Source organism: Furipterus horrens, unplaced genomic scaffold, assembly GCF_987537825.1.
Source record: "Furipterus horrens unplaced genomic scaffold, mFurHor1.1.pri manual_scaffold_4, whole genome shotgun sequence".
Taxonomy (NCBI): Eukaryota; Metazoa; Chordata; class Mammalia; order Chiroptera; family Furipteridae; genus Furipterus; species Furipterus horrens.
Window position 1 is genome coordinate 96590254 of NW_028327174.1, and position 14194 is coordinate 96604447.

General features: G+C 38.1%; 1 long non-coding RNA gene and 1 pseudogene across 1 annotated transcript; both read left to right on the forward strand.

Annotated features, from left to right (window-relative positions):
• Positions 1–335: 335 nt before the first annotated feature.
• Positions 336–9432, forward strand: LOC150012482 (uncharacterized). Its single transcript, XR_016510743.1, has 3 exons — positions 336–656; positions 7888–8048; positions 9260–9432. It is a non-coding gene; the product is annotated as an uncharacterized LOC150012482 (long non-coding RNA).
• A 753-nt stretch (positions 9433–10185) lies between these two features.
• On the forward strand, positions 10186–11269 carry LOC150012483 (heterogeneous nuclear ribonucleoprotein A1-like 3; annotated as a pseudogene).
• The last annotated feature ends 2925 nt before the right edge of the window (positions 11270–14194 follow it).

Here is a 14194-nt window from a genome sequence, read left to right on the forward strand (position 1 = left end):
AGCCCTCCGGGAACGCGACTCCGTAGCTTGCAGGCTTCCGGCCCCTTCCTGAGAAAGGCGCGTTAGGAACTGGGAATCGAGGGTGACTCAGGCTCCTGCGGTGGCTCCGCGCTGAAGCTGAGTCACGGGCGCCGGGTCCACACGTACACGCCCCCCACACGCGGCCCCTGCGGCCACTGGAGCTCAGAGCTGAAACCCGCTCGGGAGAGCGGCGGTAGGTGGTGGCTAGGGAAAGCTGCGTTTGTCTCCTTCTGCTTGCCGTAGGACGTGGACTGGCCAGGCACGAAGAACAGAGTCGTTGCCTTTCCAAAGCTTAGAGTCGCTCCACCCCCGCCTTGGCAAGGCCCGTTACACAACCCAAAACCTGCGCCGCTGTAGGGAGCAGCTTGAAGGGTTGGCAGTGCGTTCCCGATGGCGCTGCCACGGCCGCAATGGGCATCCTTTGTCCGAAGGAAATAGGATTTTCCCCCACTCTTAGTTTTCACAAAATGTGGCTCCTTAAATAGTAGTATGATCTGAGACAGGGCTCTGGAGAAGAAACTTGGGTGTCGCAGGAGACCCACGCCAGTGTAGGTCGTGTTCCTGTAGTGGTTCTGACGCGAGAAAAGAGCGTGCGCTGAAATTAATGTCCACGTGCAGTCCCCGGAATGTGCCAGGTACTGTGTGTACTACGTTGTCTTCGTCCTCACAAGAGCAGAGCGAGTCTACCAGACAACTGGTGCCATATTTCAGGCAACCCAGTGTTCGTTTACTGCATCGCATTCGGGTTTCTTTTCCTGGAGCCATGCACCCACTAATTTAAAAATGCGAGTAAGCTGTCTCTAAACCAAGAATGTAAGAGTGATGTGAATTATATTTATTCCCAGCCTCCTAGTGTTTATTAGAAGTGTAATCATTTTACCCCTACTTACTCTCCACCACTACCATTAACCAGTTTACACATCCTCAAAATGCCCTAACATTTTCCCGTCTCTCCTGTTTTCACATTCATTCATTCACCAAATTCTACTGGTTAATCCGTTACAAGTTCTCTGATTGTTCCTCCCAAGATCCTTACTGTAGTTCCCGTCTTGCTGTATAGTCGCCCCCTTCAGTACATTCAGCATATGGCTACCAATTGTAAAACTGCCAAACAAGCATCCTAAAATATTTCATTTTCTTGGAAATAATGGCTATTTACCCAGGAATAACCATCGTTTGACTGTTTTTCAAGAGAATTGAGTCACATCTTTCTAGTTTATAGTCTGCCACTCTACTTGTATTACCTTGGAAAATCACTTTACTTGGGGGTTTTACTTTTCTTAAAATGTGGTGTAAACTAGATGTCTGAGATCTATCATATCCCTAAAACATGTGGATCAGCAGAGTTAAGATGCTAAACACGAAGTTATACAAACAGGAATACTGTCAATATCACAGGCTCAGAATTTTGTTTTTGTGTGTTTTTGTTTTTGTTTCTGCCATTCCATTGGTTACAGTTGTTTTCGTTTGGTTTGGTTTTTGAACAAACGTATTTTTTTCATTTCTTTTTTTTAATATATCTTTTATTTTTTAAAGTATATTTTATTGATTATGCTGTTACAGTGTCCCAATTTGTTTTCCCTTTGCTCCCCTCTGCCTAATACACTCCTTCCTTCCAGCACTCACAGCCCACTTAGTTCATGTCCATAGGTCGTGCCTGTATGTTCTTTGGCTTCACCCTTTTCTATACTATTCTTAACATACCCCTGTCTATTTTGTACCAACCAATTATGCTTCTTAATCCCTGCACCATTTCTCCATTTCTCCCCCTTCCTCCTCCCAGCTGATAACCCTCCAAATGATCCCTATATCTATTATTCTGTTCCTATTCTAGTTGTTTGCTTAGTTTGTTTTGGTTTTTGGTTTTTAGATTCATTTGTACTGGATAGTTGTAGTTCTTCTTATTGTTGTGGAGGGTGGCAAAGCATGTCTACTTGTGACTTCATCTTGGCCAGAAGTCCCTATGGTTGTTCTTTTCTTATTTCCTATTCTGCCCCTGATATCTTTTTTTTAAACCTACATTTAGAATTTGTTTATTAAAGCTGACTGAAAACATTAATTCATTGCCTCTTCTTCCTGAGACCCCATTAAAATACTTATAATGCAATTAAAAAATCATGCAAACTCATACAAAATAAAAAATGGGAAGGAGGCCCTATATTTTTTTTTAAACTTTACACACTAAAAGTAACTGCAGTCTAATTAAACAAAATGGAAGAAACCGTAATGTGTAATAGGTGCATAGGGTGCTGCAGCCAAAAAAGAGGCCCATCTGCCAGAAGGGATTTAGAGAGACTAAAATTTGGAGACACGAGACAGCAAGAGTGAGAAGCAAGGCTGAAACCCAGGAAAACTAAATAAAGGTCTGTAAATGGAACAGCACAAAAACTAGGCATTTATCCCAGGCTAAAAAATCAAGAGTTCTCATAATGTCTAGGGAGGAACCTGGGCATCTATTTGAGCATTTATGACTAGGAGTAAAGCCATCTTCATTCTAGCACAATAGCCCATTTCCTACCCATGCAATCTAGAGTGAACTTGTGAAAGTTGGCAGGATCCTCTTAAATTCACAACATTCCTAATCAGCATTCCAACAACCTCATCTTAAATATGAACAAACAACCAAGGATTATTAGATATTTAAAGGACATCTCCAACTTGAGGGGAAGGAGGAAGATAAAAAGAAAATGTCACCACAGGGGAGACAGAGAAACATGTATACAGTATATTAAATTACTATATTTTCTAAAAAGAGAAGAAATACATAAATTGCAAGAGGAAATATAAGAATTTGCAGCAAACACTTTATAAAGTACTCATATCAATTATCAGAAACCATGCCCACTCAGATGTGAAAGACATCAAATTTAGACATTTATTAAGAATTAAATATAGTAAATCTTCATTATCAGAGCCTTACTCTGGATTGAGGAAGCAACACTAATTTGCAGCACTCTTTAACAATTGAGGGTTGAGTTGCACAGAATGTAATATCTGTTACCCTATGCCAGAATATTGTATTGCTAATACAGTTTCTTACCTCACTGGAGCTCTATGTTACTTCTGACAGTGGAGGTTGGGGTAGAGGAAGAAACTGCTGGTCCCTCAGCAGAGTTCACTTGTTTAAAGGGCCCCCACAGTTCTAGAACATCTGCAGACCCACTCACTCTGGGAACCACAACCAGGGCAACAGATAGAGAGGCGCCAGTCCTATATGGGAAATGGAAGAAGTGCCTGGAAAGGGGGAAAGTGCTGAGCAAGTGGCATTGTTACCTCTCAGTCCCTCCCCCCACATACAGCACCACAACGTGAAGAAACGGGTCACCTCATACAAATACCTAAGGCCCCACCCCTTACAATGTAATAGGCGTGAGCACTCTACCTAAGACACAGAGGCAAACATAGGAGCCTGTCAAGTTGAGAAGACAGAGAAGTATGGCCCAAAAGAAGGAACAGATCAAGGTTCCAGTGATAGATCTAAGCGATGAGGAGATAGCCAACATAATAGATGAGATAGCCGACCTTACAGACTCAGAGTTCAAAACACTGGTGATAAAGATGCTCACAGACTTGATGGGCATGATTGAGTACAGCAAATATATAAGGGAATAAGTGAAGGCTAAGCTAAGTGAAATGAAGGAAAAGTCACACAAAACCAACAGTGAAGGGAAGGAAACTAGAGTTCAAATCAATGATTTGGAACATAAGGAAAAAATAAACAGTCAACCAGTACAGAATGAAGAAACAAGAATTAAAGAAAAGGAGGAGAAGTTTAGAAACCACTGGGCCAACTTTAAACATACCAACATCTGAATTGTAGGGGTGCCAGAAGGAGAAGAGGAAGAGCAAGAAATGGAAAACTTATGTGAAAAAAAATGAAGGAAAACTTCCCTAATTTGCTGTAGGAAATAGACATACAGGTCCAGGAAGCACAGAGAGTCCCCAGCAAGCTAGACCCAAAGAGGTCCACACCAAGACACATCATAATTAAAATGAAAAAAGGTTAAAGATGAAGAGAATCTTAAAAGCAGCAAGAGAAAAGAAGAGGGTTACCTAAAACAGGGTCCCTATAAGTATATCAGCTGATTTCTCAAAATAAACTTTTCAGTCAAGAAGGGACTGTCAATAGGTATTAAAAGTGATGGAAAGCAAGGACCTATGACCAAGATTCCTCTACCCAGCAAAGCTATCATTTAGATTCGAAGGGCAGATAAAGTGCTTCCCAGACAAGGTAAAGCTAAAGGAGTTTATCACCACCAAGCCATTATTATATGAAATGTTAAAGGGACTTATTTAAGAAAAAGAGGATCAAAACTATGAACATTAAAATGGCAACAAACTCACAACTATCAACAAATGAATCTAAAAACCAAAAACCAAAACAAACTAAGTAGACAACCAGAATAGGAACAGAATCATAGGTATAGGGATCATTTGGAGGGTTATCAGCTGGGAGGGGGAAGGGGGAGAAATGGAGAAATGGTGCAGGGATTAAGAAGCATAGTTGGTGGGTACAAAATAGAAAGGAAAAAGTTAAGAATAATATAGTAAAAGGTGAAGCCAAAGAACTTATATGCACAGCCCATGAACATGAACTCAGTGGGGTAGGACTGTTGGAGGGAGGGGGTGTACTGGGCAGAGGGGTGTAAAGTGAAAACAGATTGGGTCAACTGTAACAGCGTAATCAATAAAACATCTTCTTTTAAAAACCTATGATAAACTGGTATGAGAATTATACAATCACTATTCATTCTCTTCAATGAAAATATGTTTTCAAGATAATAAACTTTGATTGAAACATCATAAAATAAATAAGCTGAATAAAAATATTTTCAGATACGCAGGGGCTCATGAAGTTAAACTCCCATATACTCTTTTTTTAAAAAGTTACTTGAGCCCTGGCCAGGTGGCTCAGTTGGTTGGAGCCATTGTCATATGCACCAAAAGGTTGCTGATTCAATCCCGGTCAGAGCACATTCATAGATTGTGGGTTCAGTACCCGGTCAGGGTGGATACAAGAGGCAATGAATGGATATTTCTCTCTTACATATCTCCCTCTCTCTCTCTCCTCCCACACCTGCCTTTCAAATCAATAAATGTATCCTCATTTTTAAAAAAATTACTTGATGATGTGCTTGAACAAAATGAGGTAGAAAATATGATATCCAATCATATCCAGGAATCACTACTTACATCTAATTTAGAAAGTCTGAAGTCCTAGACTAGATTATAATGGAAGGGTAGGAGTTCTGGAAGAGAAAAAGAGAGAATTTGGCTGAATAGTTATTTACTGTGAAAGAAAGTTTAGAAAATGCTGTCTTCTGGTATTCACCTTTTAGATCCAACCTATTAATAAAATTAAGGTGTAGTTTATAAATTATATGAGTGTTAACTCTGTACCCTAACACCCAAACATTAACTCCATATTCCCCTCCTCACTCCTCCACTCTCCCACTCTTCACCCCTTGCAACTACCCTTCTACTTTCTGTCTCTATGAATTTGGGAAGATGAGGAAGTTCTGGAGATGGTGGTGGTGACAATTGCAGATCAATATGGATATACTTAATGCTATACAACTGTACAATTAAAATTGTTTAAATGGTAAATTTTATGTTCTATATATTTTACAATTAAAACTTCTTAAATCTTTTGTACTTCAAGGACAATGTTTTGGACTGAAATGTGTTCCTTCAAAATTCCATGCCCTTTCCCAAAAGGACAGGGTTCCAATAGCTTTCAAGTTGGTGAATACATGGAGATGTGTAGAAAGTGATGAGCCCAGAGAGGTCATGGAAGCTCTGCACCCTTTTCCCATTCTTTGCCCTATGCATCTCTTCCATGTGGCTTTCCTGATTTGTATTCTTTAAAAACAAATCAGTAATCTAGTAAGTGAACTGTTTTTCTGTGTTCTGTAAACCACTCTAGCAAATTAAGTGGACCCAAGAAGGGGGTCATGGAAACTTCTGATTTATAGCCGGTTGTTCAGAAGTACAGGTAACAACCTGATCTTACAGGTTGACACCCTGAGTTGGAGAGGATCACTGGAGCCTTCAGTTAGTAACCAGTTGATCAGAAGCACCGGTAACTAGCATCTGAAGGTGCGGGTGAGGGGGGATGCCGTGTTGTGGGACTTAGCCCTTAACCTGTGGGATCTGATACTATCTCCAGATAGATGGTATCAGGATTGAGTTGTATTTAGGACACCCAGCTAGTGTCTGGAGAATTGCTCCGTGGTGGTGTGGGAAAACCCACTTCTCTCCCCATAGCTAGGTATATACCCAAAAGTATTTAAAACACGTCCACACAAAAACACAAAAATATATATGTGAATGTTATGGCACTGGAAACTAAATCGTAAATAAATCACTCAAAAACATAATTTTAAATGAATTTCTATCTTGCAAGAAAATAAAGGAATTGTCCTCAAAGATTCTGACTTATAAACTACAAATATTTATTTCTCACTTAGCTGGAAATTGCCAGCTGGAAGTAGAGGCAGTCAGCTGCTATGACTGTGCTCTAGGTACAAATCAAATTCAGTTCTATATGTCTCGCATTCCAGGACCCAGACTAAAAGACCAGTAGTCACCTAGGTTATATTTTCCTTACAGTGGAAGGCAAGCTCGCAAGAGGCTAGGCCATAGAAACTCATTTGAAGCCTCTACTCAGATGTGTCTTATGTCCTGTGTGCTCACATTGCATGAACCAAAGCAAGTCACATGGCCAGGTCCAACATACTGGTGTGGTAAAGCATACTCTTCTCATGGAATAGAGGAAAAGAAGAAAAAGGGGAAAGATAAAAACATGCACTTACTTTTCAGCAAACGTTCTAAAAATTGTGCATACCACTTCGGCTTATGTCCAATCTAAAAGCTTAGTACATGGTCATTCCTTGCCCAAGGGCAAATTAGAAACAGAGCCATTATTGTGGATGATCATGTACCCAGTTAAAATTAAGAAGCTCTGTTACTAAAATAAGGAGAAAATGGCTATTGAGAGACAACTATCAATCTTTCTCACAAACTTCTGAAGAATTGCTAAAGTTTAAAAACTTAAGGAACACATTAGTTGCATTTTAAGAACAAATGATGCGGAAGATACAGTTGAAGAAACGACCTGGAATGCAGCACAGAGAGACAAGAAGATGAAAAGAAGGAAAAGAAAGAAAGAAAGAAGGAAGGAAGGAAGGAAGGAAGGAAAGAAGGAAGGAAGGAAGGAAGGAAGGAAGGAAGGAAGGAAGGAAGGAGAAAGAAAGAAAAGAAAGAAAGAAAGGAAAGAGGGAGGGAGGGAAAGAAGGAAGGAAGGAAGGAAGGAAGGAAGGAAGGAAGGGCAGACAGAAAGGCAATTTCATAATTTAAATCTATTGAGATTCCCAGAAAGAGAATTGAGAAAATGAAATAAAAATATTCATAATGGGTGAGGAATTTATTCAAACAATAAAAGACATAAATCCACAGACCAGGAATCATTAAGATTACTAGGCAGGATAAGTAAAAAGAAAGTCAACCTAGATACATTGTGATGAAATTGAGAACATAAACAACACATATTTTTTGATGATACATCTTAAAATTAGTTGTATAATAGCTTCATAGGACTGCTGTAACAAAGTGCCACAAATTGGGTGGCTTAAAATAACAGAAATTTATTGTCTCACTGTTCCGAAGGCTAGAAGTTTAATATCAAGGTGTCAGCAGGGCTGTGCTCTCTCTGAACCAGTAGGGGAGAATTCTTCCTTGCCTCTTGCTTTGTGATTTGCTAGGAATCTGTCATTTTTTAGCTTACAATGGGCAGCACTTTAGTCTCTGGTTTCATTATCACTCTGTGTGTCTGTGTGTCTGTGTCTCTTTTCCTCTCCTTATAAGGATGCCATATTGAATTAAGAGCCAATATTCTGGTATGCATAGCCCATGGACACATACAACAATGTGGTGAAGGCTGTGGGCAGGAGACTGTATGGAGGAGGGCAAAGGGGAGAAGTGGAAGACATCTGTAATTGTGTCAACAATAAAAATAAAAATAAAAGGTGAGAACACTGTAAAAAAAAAAAAAAGCCTACATTCTACAATATGACCTTATTATCTTAACTAATTATATCTGTAATCACCCTATTTCAAAATAAGGTCATATTCTTAGGTACTGAGGGTTAAATCTTTAACATATCTTTTTGAGGGATACAATTTAACTCATAGCATTAGATAAATAATCAGTTTATTTACAAAGGAAGAGTAATTAGACGGACAGCAGACTTATTAACACATGACAGAAGCCACAAGACAGTAGATTAATATCTTCAAGTGCTGAAAGAAAATAACTGACATCTTAGAATTGTGTACCCAGTAACACTATTTCATGAGATCTAGGAAAAATAAACACATTTTCAAATAAACAAAAGTACAGGGTTTATTACCAGTTCATCTGCATTAAAAGAAAGTATAAAGATATTTCAGAGGAAAGATAATTCTAGAAAAATATCTGTGATCAAAGAAATTTGTGATCAAAGAAATTAGTAAACATGTGGGGATATTTAAGTATACACTGTTTGTTTATAACTTCCCAAAATGTATTGAAGAAGAAATAATAAAACTGAATATTCCTATAGCAAAGAAATTTGATATTAAAAACTCTTCCTTTTAAAAAACTTGGAAGATTTTACAGGTCAGTTCTACAAAATAGTCAAGGAATAATTGATTTTATACTTATTCCAACTTTTCCAGAGAATTTTTAATATATATATACATATATCTGTGTGTGTGTGTATATATATTTACACACATATATATGGAGGGAGAGAGAGAGAGGGCAGAATGCTCCCACTCCAACTCATTTAGTAAAGTTAATAAATATTGATGCCAAAGCCAGACAAGTACGGTAAGAATATTAAATTAGAGAGCAACCCTACTCACAAAGAAATGTGCAAAAATATTATTAGTAGCAAACCAAATATAACAATGTATTTAAAAGATAGTATATTATAACCAAGTTGAGTTTGCCCAGGTGTACAAATATAATTTAATATAAAATCAATTGTTGTAACTCACCACATTAACATATTAAAGAAAAAATGTATTAATAGATGCAAAAAATATGATAAAATTCAGTGACCATTTATGACCAAAGTTCCTAGCAAAACAATTACAGAGGGGAACTTAAATTTAATACAAAGGTATTATTAAAATGCTTATAGAAAAGATGATCTTTAGTATAAAAACATTAAAATATTTTTTTTTAAATCAGGACAAGTGTGCACAGAAGTATAACCACATGAAGAAGCAACTGGAGGATGCACATCTGTAAGCCAAGGAGAGAGGCCTCAGAGGAAACCAATCCTGTGGACACCTTGGTCTTGGACTTCTAGCCTCTAGAACTATGAGAAAATAAAGTTTTGTTGTTTAAAACAAAATATATAAATAAATAAATAAATAAATGAGAAACAAAACAAAGCCATTACTGTCTTTCCACTTAACATTCTATCATTGTCCTAACAAGCAAACTAACACAGGAAAAGAAATTTATAAGGATCAAAAGGAAGAGACAAAAATGTTATTGTTCACAAATAATATAATTGTTAATTTTAGGGTTATCTTTTCTACACAAAGGAATTGACAGACTAAATGTTCAACTTAATGAAATGATTTAGTAATGTATCTAGATACAAGATAAATTTACAAAAATCAAGCATATGCTACACCCTGGTTAGAGAGAGCAATTTTTTAAAAGATAACCAGAGAAAAAGATATGTAATGACCCATAAGCATATAACAAAGATATTTAACTTCATTTATGATAAAATAAATGTAAATTAAAACTACATTGAACAATAGTGCTATTAAAAAAAAAAAAACTAGAGAGAAATATCATCTCTCATTATCCCACTGGCAAATATTCAAAAGCTTGACAACACACTGTTGGTGAGATAGTGAGAAAAAGTCACTCTCCTACGTTAGTTGCTGGTGAAAATATAGGAATATAAAATAGTTGGATACCCTTTCTGCTGGTGGACGTCGCTGAGTAAGCATCGTTGAATTCTCCTCTCCTGCAGTTATCATGACTAAGTCAGAGTCTTCAAAGGACCCAAAGAGCTGCGGAAGCTCTTTGTTGGAGGTTTGAGCTTCGAAATAACAGATGGGAGTCTGAGGAGCCATCCTAAGCAATGAGGAACACTCACAGACTGTGTGGTGATGAGAGAGCCAAACACCAGGCACTCCAGAGGCTTTGGGTTTGTCACATATGCCACTTGGGATGGGGAGTGGATGCAGTCATAAATGCAAGGCCACACGAAGTGGGTGGAAGAGTTGTGGAACCAAAGAGGGCTGTCTCAAGAGAAGATTCTCAAAGACCTCTTGCCCATGACTGTGAAAAAGGTGTTGGTTAGTGGTATTAAAGAAGACAGTGAAGAACATCACCTAAGCAGTTATTTTGAACAGTATAGGAAAATTGAAGTGATTGAAATTATGACTGACCAAGACAGTGGCAAGAAGAGAGGCCTTGCTTTTGTAACCTTTGATGACCGTGACTCTGTAGGCAAGATGAGTATTCAGAAATACCATACTGCGAATGGTCACAATTGTGAAGTAAGGAAAGCCCTATCTAAGCAAGAGATGGCTAGTGCTTCATCCAGCCAAAGAGGTCGAAGTGGTTCTGAAAATTTCAGAGGTGGTTGTGGAGGTGGTTTTGGTGGAAATGACAACTTTGGTCATGGAGGAAACTTCATCAATCAAGTTGGCTTTGGTGGTAGCTATGGTGGTGGTGGATATGGTCACACTGGGGACAGATATAATAGATTTGGTAATGATGGAAGCAATTTTGGAGGTGGTGGAATCTACAATGATTTTGGCAGTCACAAAGATCAATCTTCAAATTTTGGACCCGTGAAAGGAGGAAACTTTACAGGCAGAAGATTTGGTCCCTGTGGTGGTGGAGGCCAATACTTTGCCATGCTACAAAACCAAGGTGGCTATGGCAGTTCCAGCAGCAGTAGCAATGACAGTGGCAGAAAGTTTTAATTACTGCCAGAAACAAGGCTTAGCAGGAGGGGAGAGCCAGAGAAGTGACAGAGAAGCTATAAGTTGCAACAAAAATGTGAACTCAGCCAAGTACAGTGGCAGCAGGACCTAGCTGCTACAAAGAAGAAATGTTTTAGGCAATACTCATGTGAATGGGCAAAAAACTCGAGAACTGTATTTGTAACCAATTGTATAACAGGTTATTTTAGTTTTTGTTCTGTGGAAAGTGTAAAGTATTCCAACAAAGGGTTTTAATGTAGGGTTTGGGGGGTGTTTTGCACCCATTTTGTTGATTGCAAAATGTAGTCTGATCATGATGCTGAATAAATGTGTCTTTTCAAAAATGTGCTATGTAAGGTTAGTCTCCTCTGAAGCCATCTTGGTAAATTACTCCAACAGTGTGAAATTAGAATTCCTTTAGGGTGATGCCAGGTTCCATTTGAAATATATTTATAACCTGCTTGGACACATAAGCCATTGTCTTCAGAAATCTTGGTGTAGTGAAGTGATAAGTCACTGTACTGTGACCTGGAGTTTAGCATTAAAAGAGTCACCCAAGCAGAGTCATGGAGTTTATTTGGTTATTAGTGATTGTTGGCACATCCTATGCAATATATCTAAGTTAAGTTATGGTACCACATAAAATTATAGATAGGAATGAAGGTTGTGTAACATCCATTATCATGTGTAATCAATAAATGATTTAATATCCTCTTGAAAAGAAAATAGTGCAAAACAATAAATATAAAATAGTGCAATACAGTAAAGAACTGCAATTATAAAAAGGAATGAGGAAGATTTCTATAGGTTGACACAAAGTGATTTATAGAACACATTAAGTACAAAAGAGTATGTACGAGATCAGTCCAGAAAGTATTCAAACACGCAGTATGCAACATAGAGACATTTATTGAAGAAGACACAAGATACAAGAAACATTGTACATAGGACAATGATACCTCAGTCCCCTTCAAAGTAAGCACCTTTGGACCTCAGTCGCCATCAGCTGCCCTGAGTCTCATCAATGGTCTGAAATCTCTTCCTTTTCAAAGGTGATTTTAGTTTTGGGAAAAAACAGAGGCCTCAGGGTGCCAAATCTGGGCTGCAGAGGGGCTGAGTCACCTGGGTGATTTGATGTTTCACAAAAACACTCTGCATGAGATGTGATGCACGAGCGAATATGTTGTCATGATGAAGCTGCCAATCACCAGTTGCCCATAGCTGCAGCCTTCTGAATTATCCAAGTACTTTCCATGGGGGAATGTTCAAGTGTAACGCAAAATCTGATGCAGATTCATTGCTCTACTCACTCATTTTGAGTGTGATATCCACACAGTACACATGCTCACTGAACAACATCTACCGCCCCCACTGACTAGTACAGTGAAGTCCTTATTGTTCACACATGCACATTCCAGTCTGCTCACCTTGGCTGCCAGGTTACATCGATGTCCTGCAAACTATTATTATATTAAAAATGGCTGGACTTTTTCTGGACAGATCTTGAAGTATGCTATTTTTTTGTGTAAGGAAAAAGGAAATATTTGTTTATTTCCTCAAAAAGAAATACTGGGAGGCTTAAAAATAGAAATGTATTTTCTCACAGTCCTAGAAGTTAAAAGATAAAGATCAAGGTGCCAGAAAATGTGGTTCTGGTAAGGCCTCTCCTCCTGGCTTGTGGATGGCATCCTTTTTATTGTGTATCCTCACATGGACTTTTCTCTGTACATGTGAAAGGAGGGGAGGGGAGAAGAGGGAAAGAGGCAGATATATAGAGAGAGGAAGAGAGTACAGAGAGGGATAGGGATAAGGAGGCTGAGGGAAAGAAGCAAGGGGAGAGGGGGAAGAACAGAGTGGAGAGAGATAGAGTGCACACTCTGGTGTCTTTTTCTCTACTTATAAGGACACCAGTCATACCCGATTAAGCCTCACATTTATGACCTCATTTAACCTTAATTATCTCTTTAAAATCCCTATCTCCAAAACAGTTACATTGGGGGTTAGGACTTCAACATATAAGTTTTGGGGCACACAATTCAGTTCATAACAGTTACTTCTAGGGGGTGAGTGGAATGTAAAGGAATATTAATGAGACTTTTTTCAGGTATATCTTTTGCAAAGTTTTCAATTTTTAATCATGTAAGTGGTTTCTATATTTTTTAAGAAGTTAATTCAAAAACACTGAAACAAATAAACCTAATAATATCAAATCGATACATAACCACACTGACAAAAATTTGATTAAGTCACTTTTGAAAATAGTATTTGACTGCATATCCTTAGTGCTATGTAGCCTAATAATTACTAAGAAATTTTGAACATTACTTAAATTTGTTGTTGATGGTAACAAAAGAACAGTAATTCTGGCACCGTTTTGTTTTTATTGTGGGATAAAGCAAATGTGTAAATGTATCAATATTACTATGGGAGGACATTCAAATAGGAAATGGGAAAAGATGAAGAGGATTCCTGTGGTGTTAGATTTGGATTGATGTTATCAGTGTGAGCTCATGCTTTTCCCCCCTAGTTCTGTCCACTGAAGGGGTCTAAAAGCAAATAAATTCTAGCAGTAATGTACACATCTAAATAATTTTTCTAAATATTATTGCCATTTAAATCAAAACAAACAAACAAACAATGAAACAGAGAGCCTTGGAGAAATTATAGACTTCAGGTTTGGGGAAAATAATTAATAAGCAATCTGTAGAATGATATTCTGAGACTATGAGAGTGAACTTAATAAAGCACTACAAAAGTGAAAAAAATAAATCTGATAGTAGAGAGATCTGGCGGACAGCACCTTAATTAAGTGATTAGACTTAGCATGACTAATAATGGAACAAAACGACATTTTATGCCTTCATGAGAAGTATACATCATCTACTTAGAATTCTTGACCAAAAAAATGTTTAAGCTAAATCTAATCACGAGGAAATAATCAAAGCCACTGTAAAAAACTATGAAAGTCCTGAGGTTTTACCCTACTTGTAAGATAGCAAATTAGCCTGTCACAGGTTTACAAAGCTGCAGAAATTACAAGAATCCTGGGTGGGTCAGACAAAAGACAGTTTCTCACAGCAGTAGGAGTTACTCACAGTATCATTATTTTCTTGTGCCAGTTTCCCAAGCCCCAGTTCCCACAGGAAGATACAAGAGCCAGGTGATG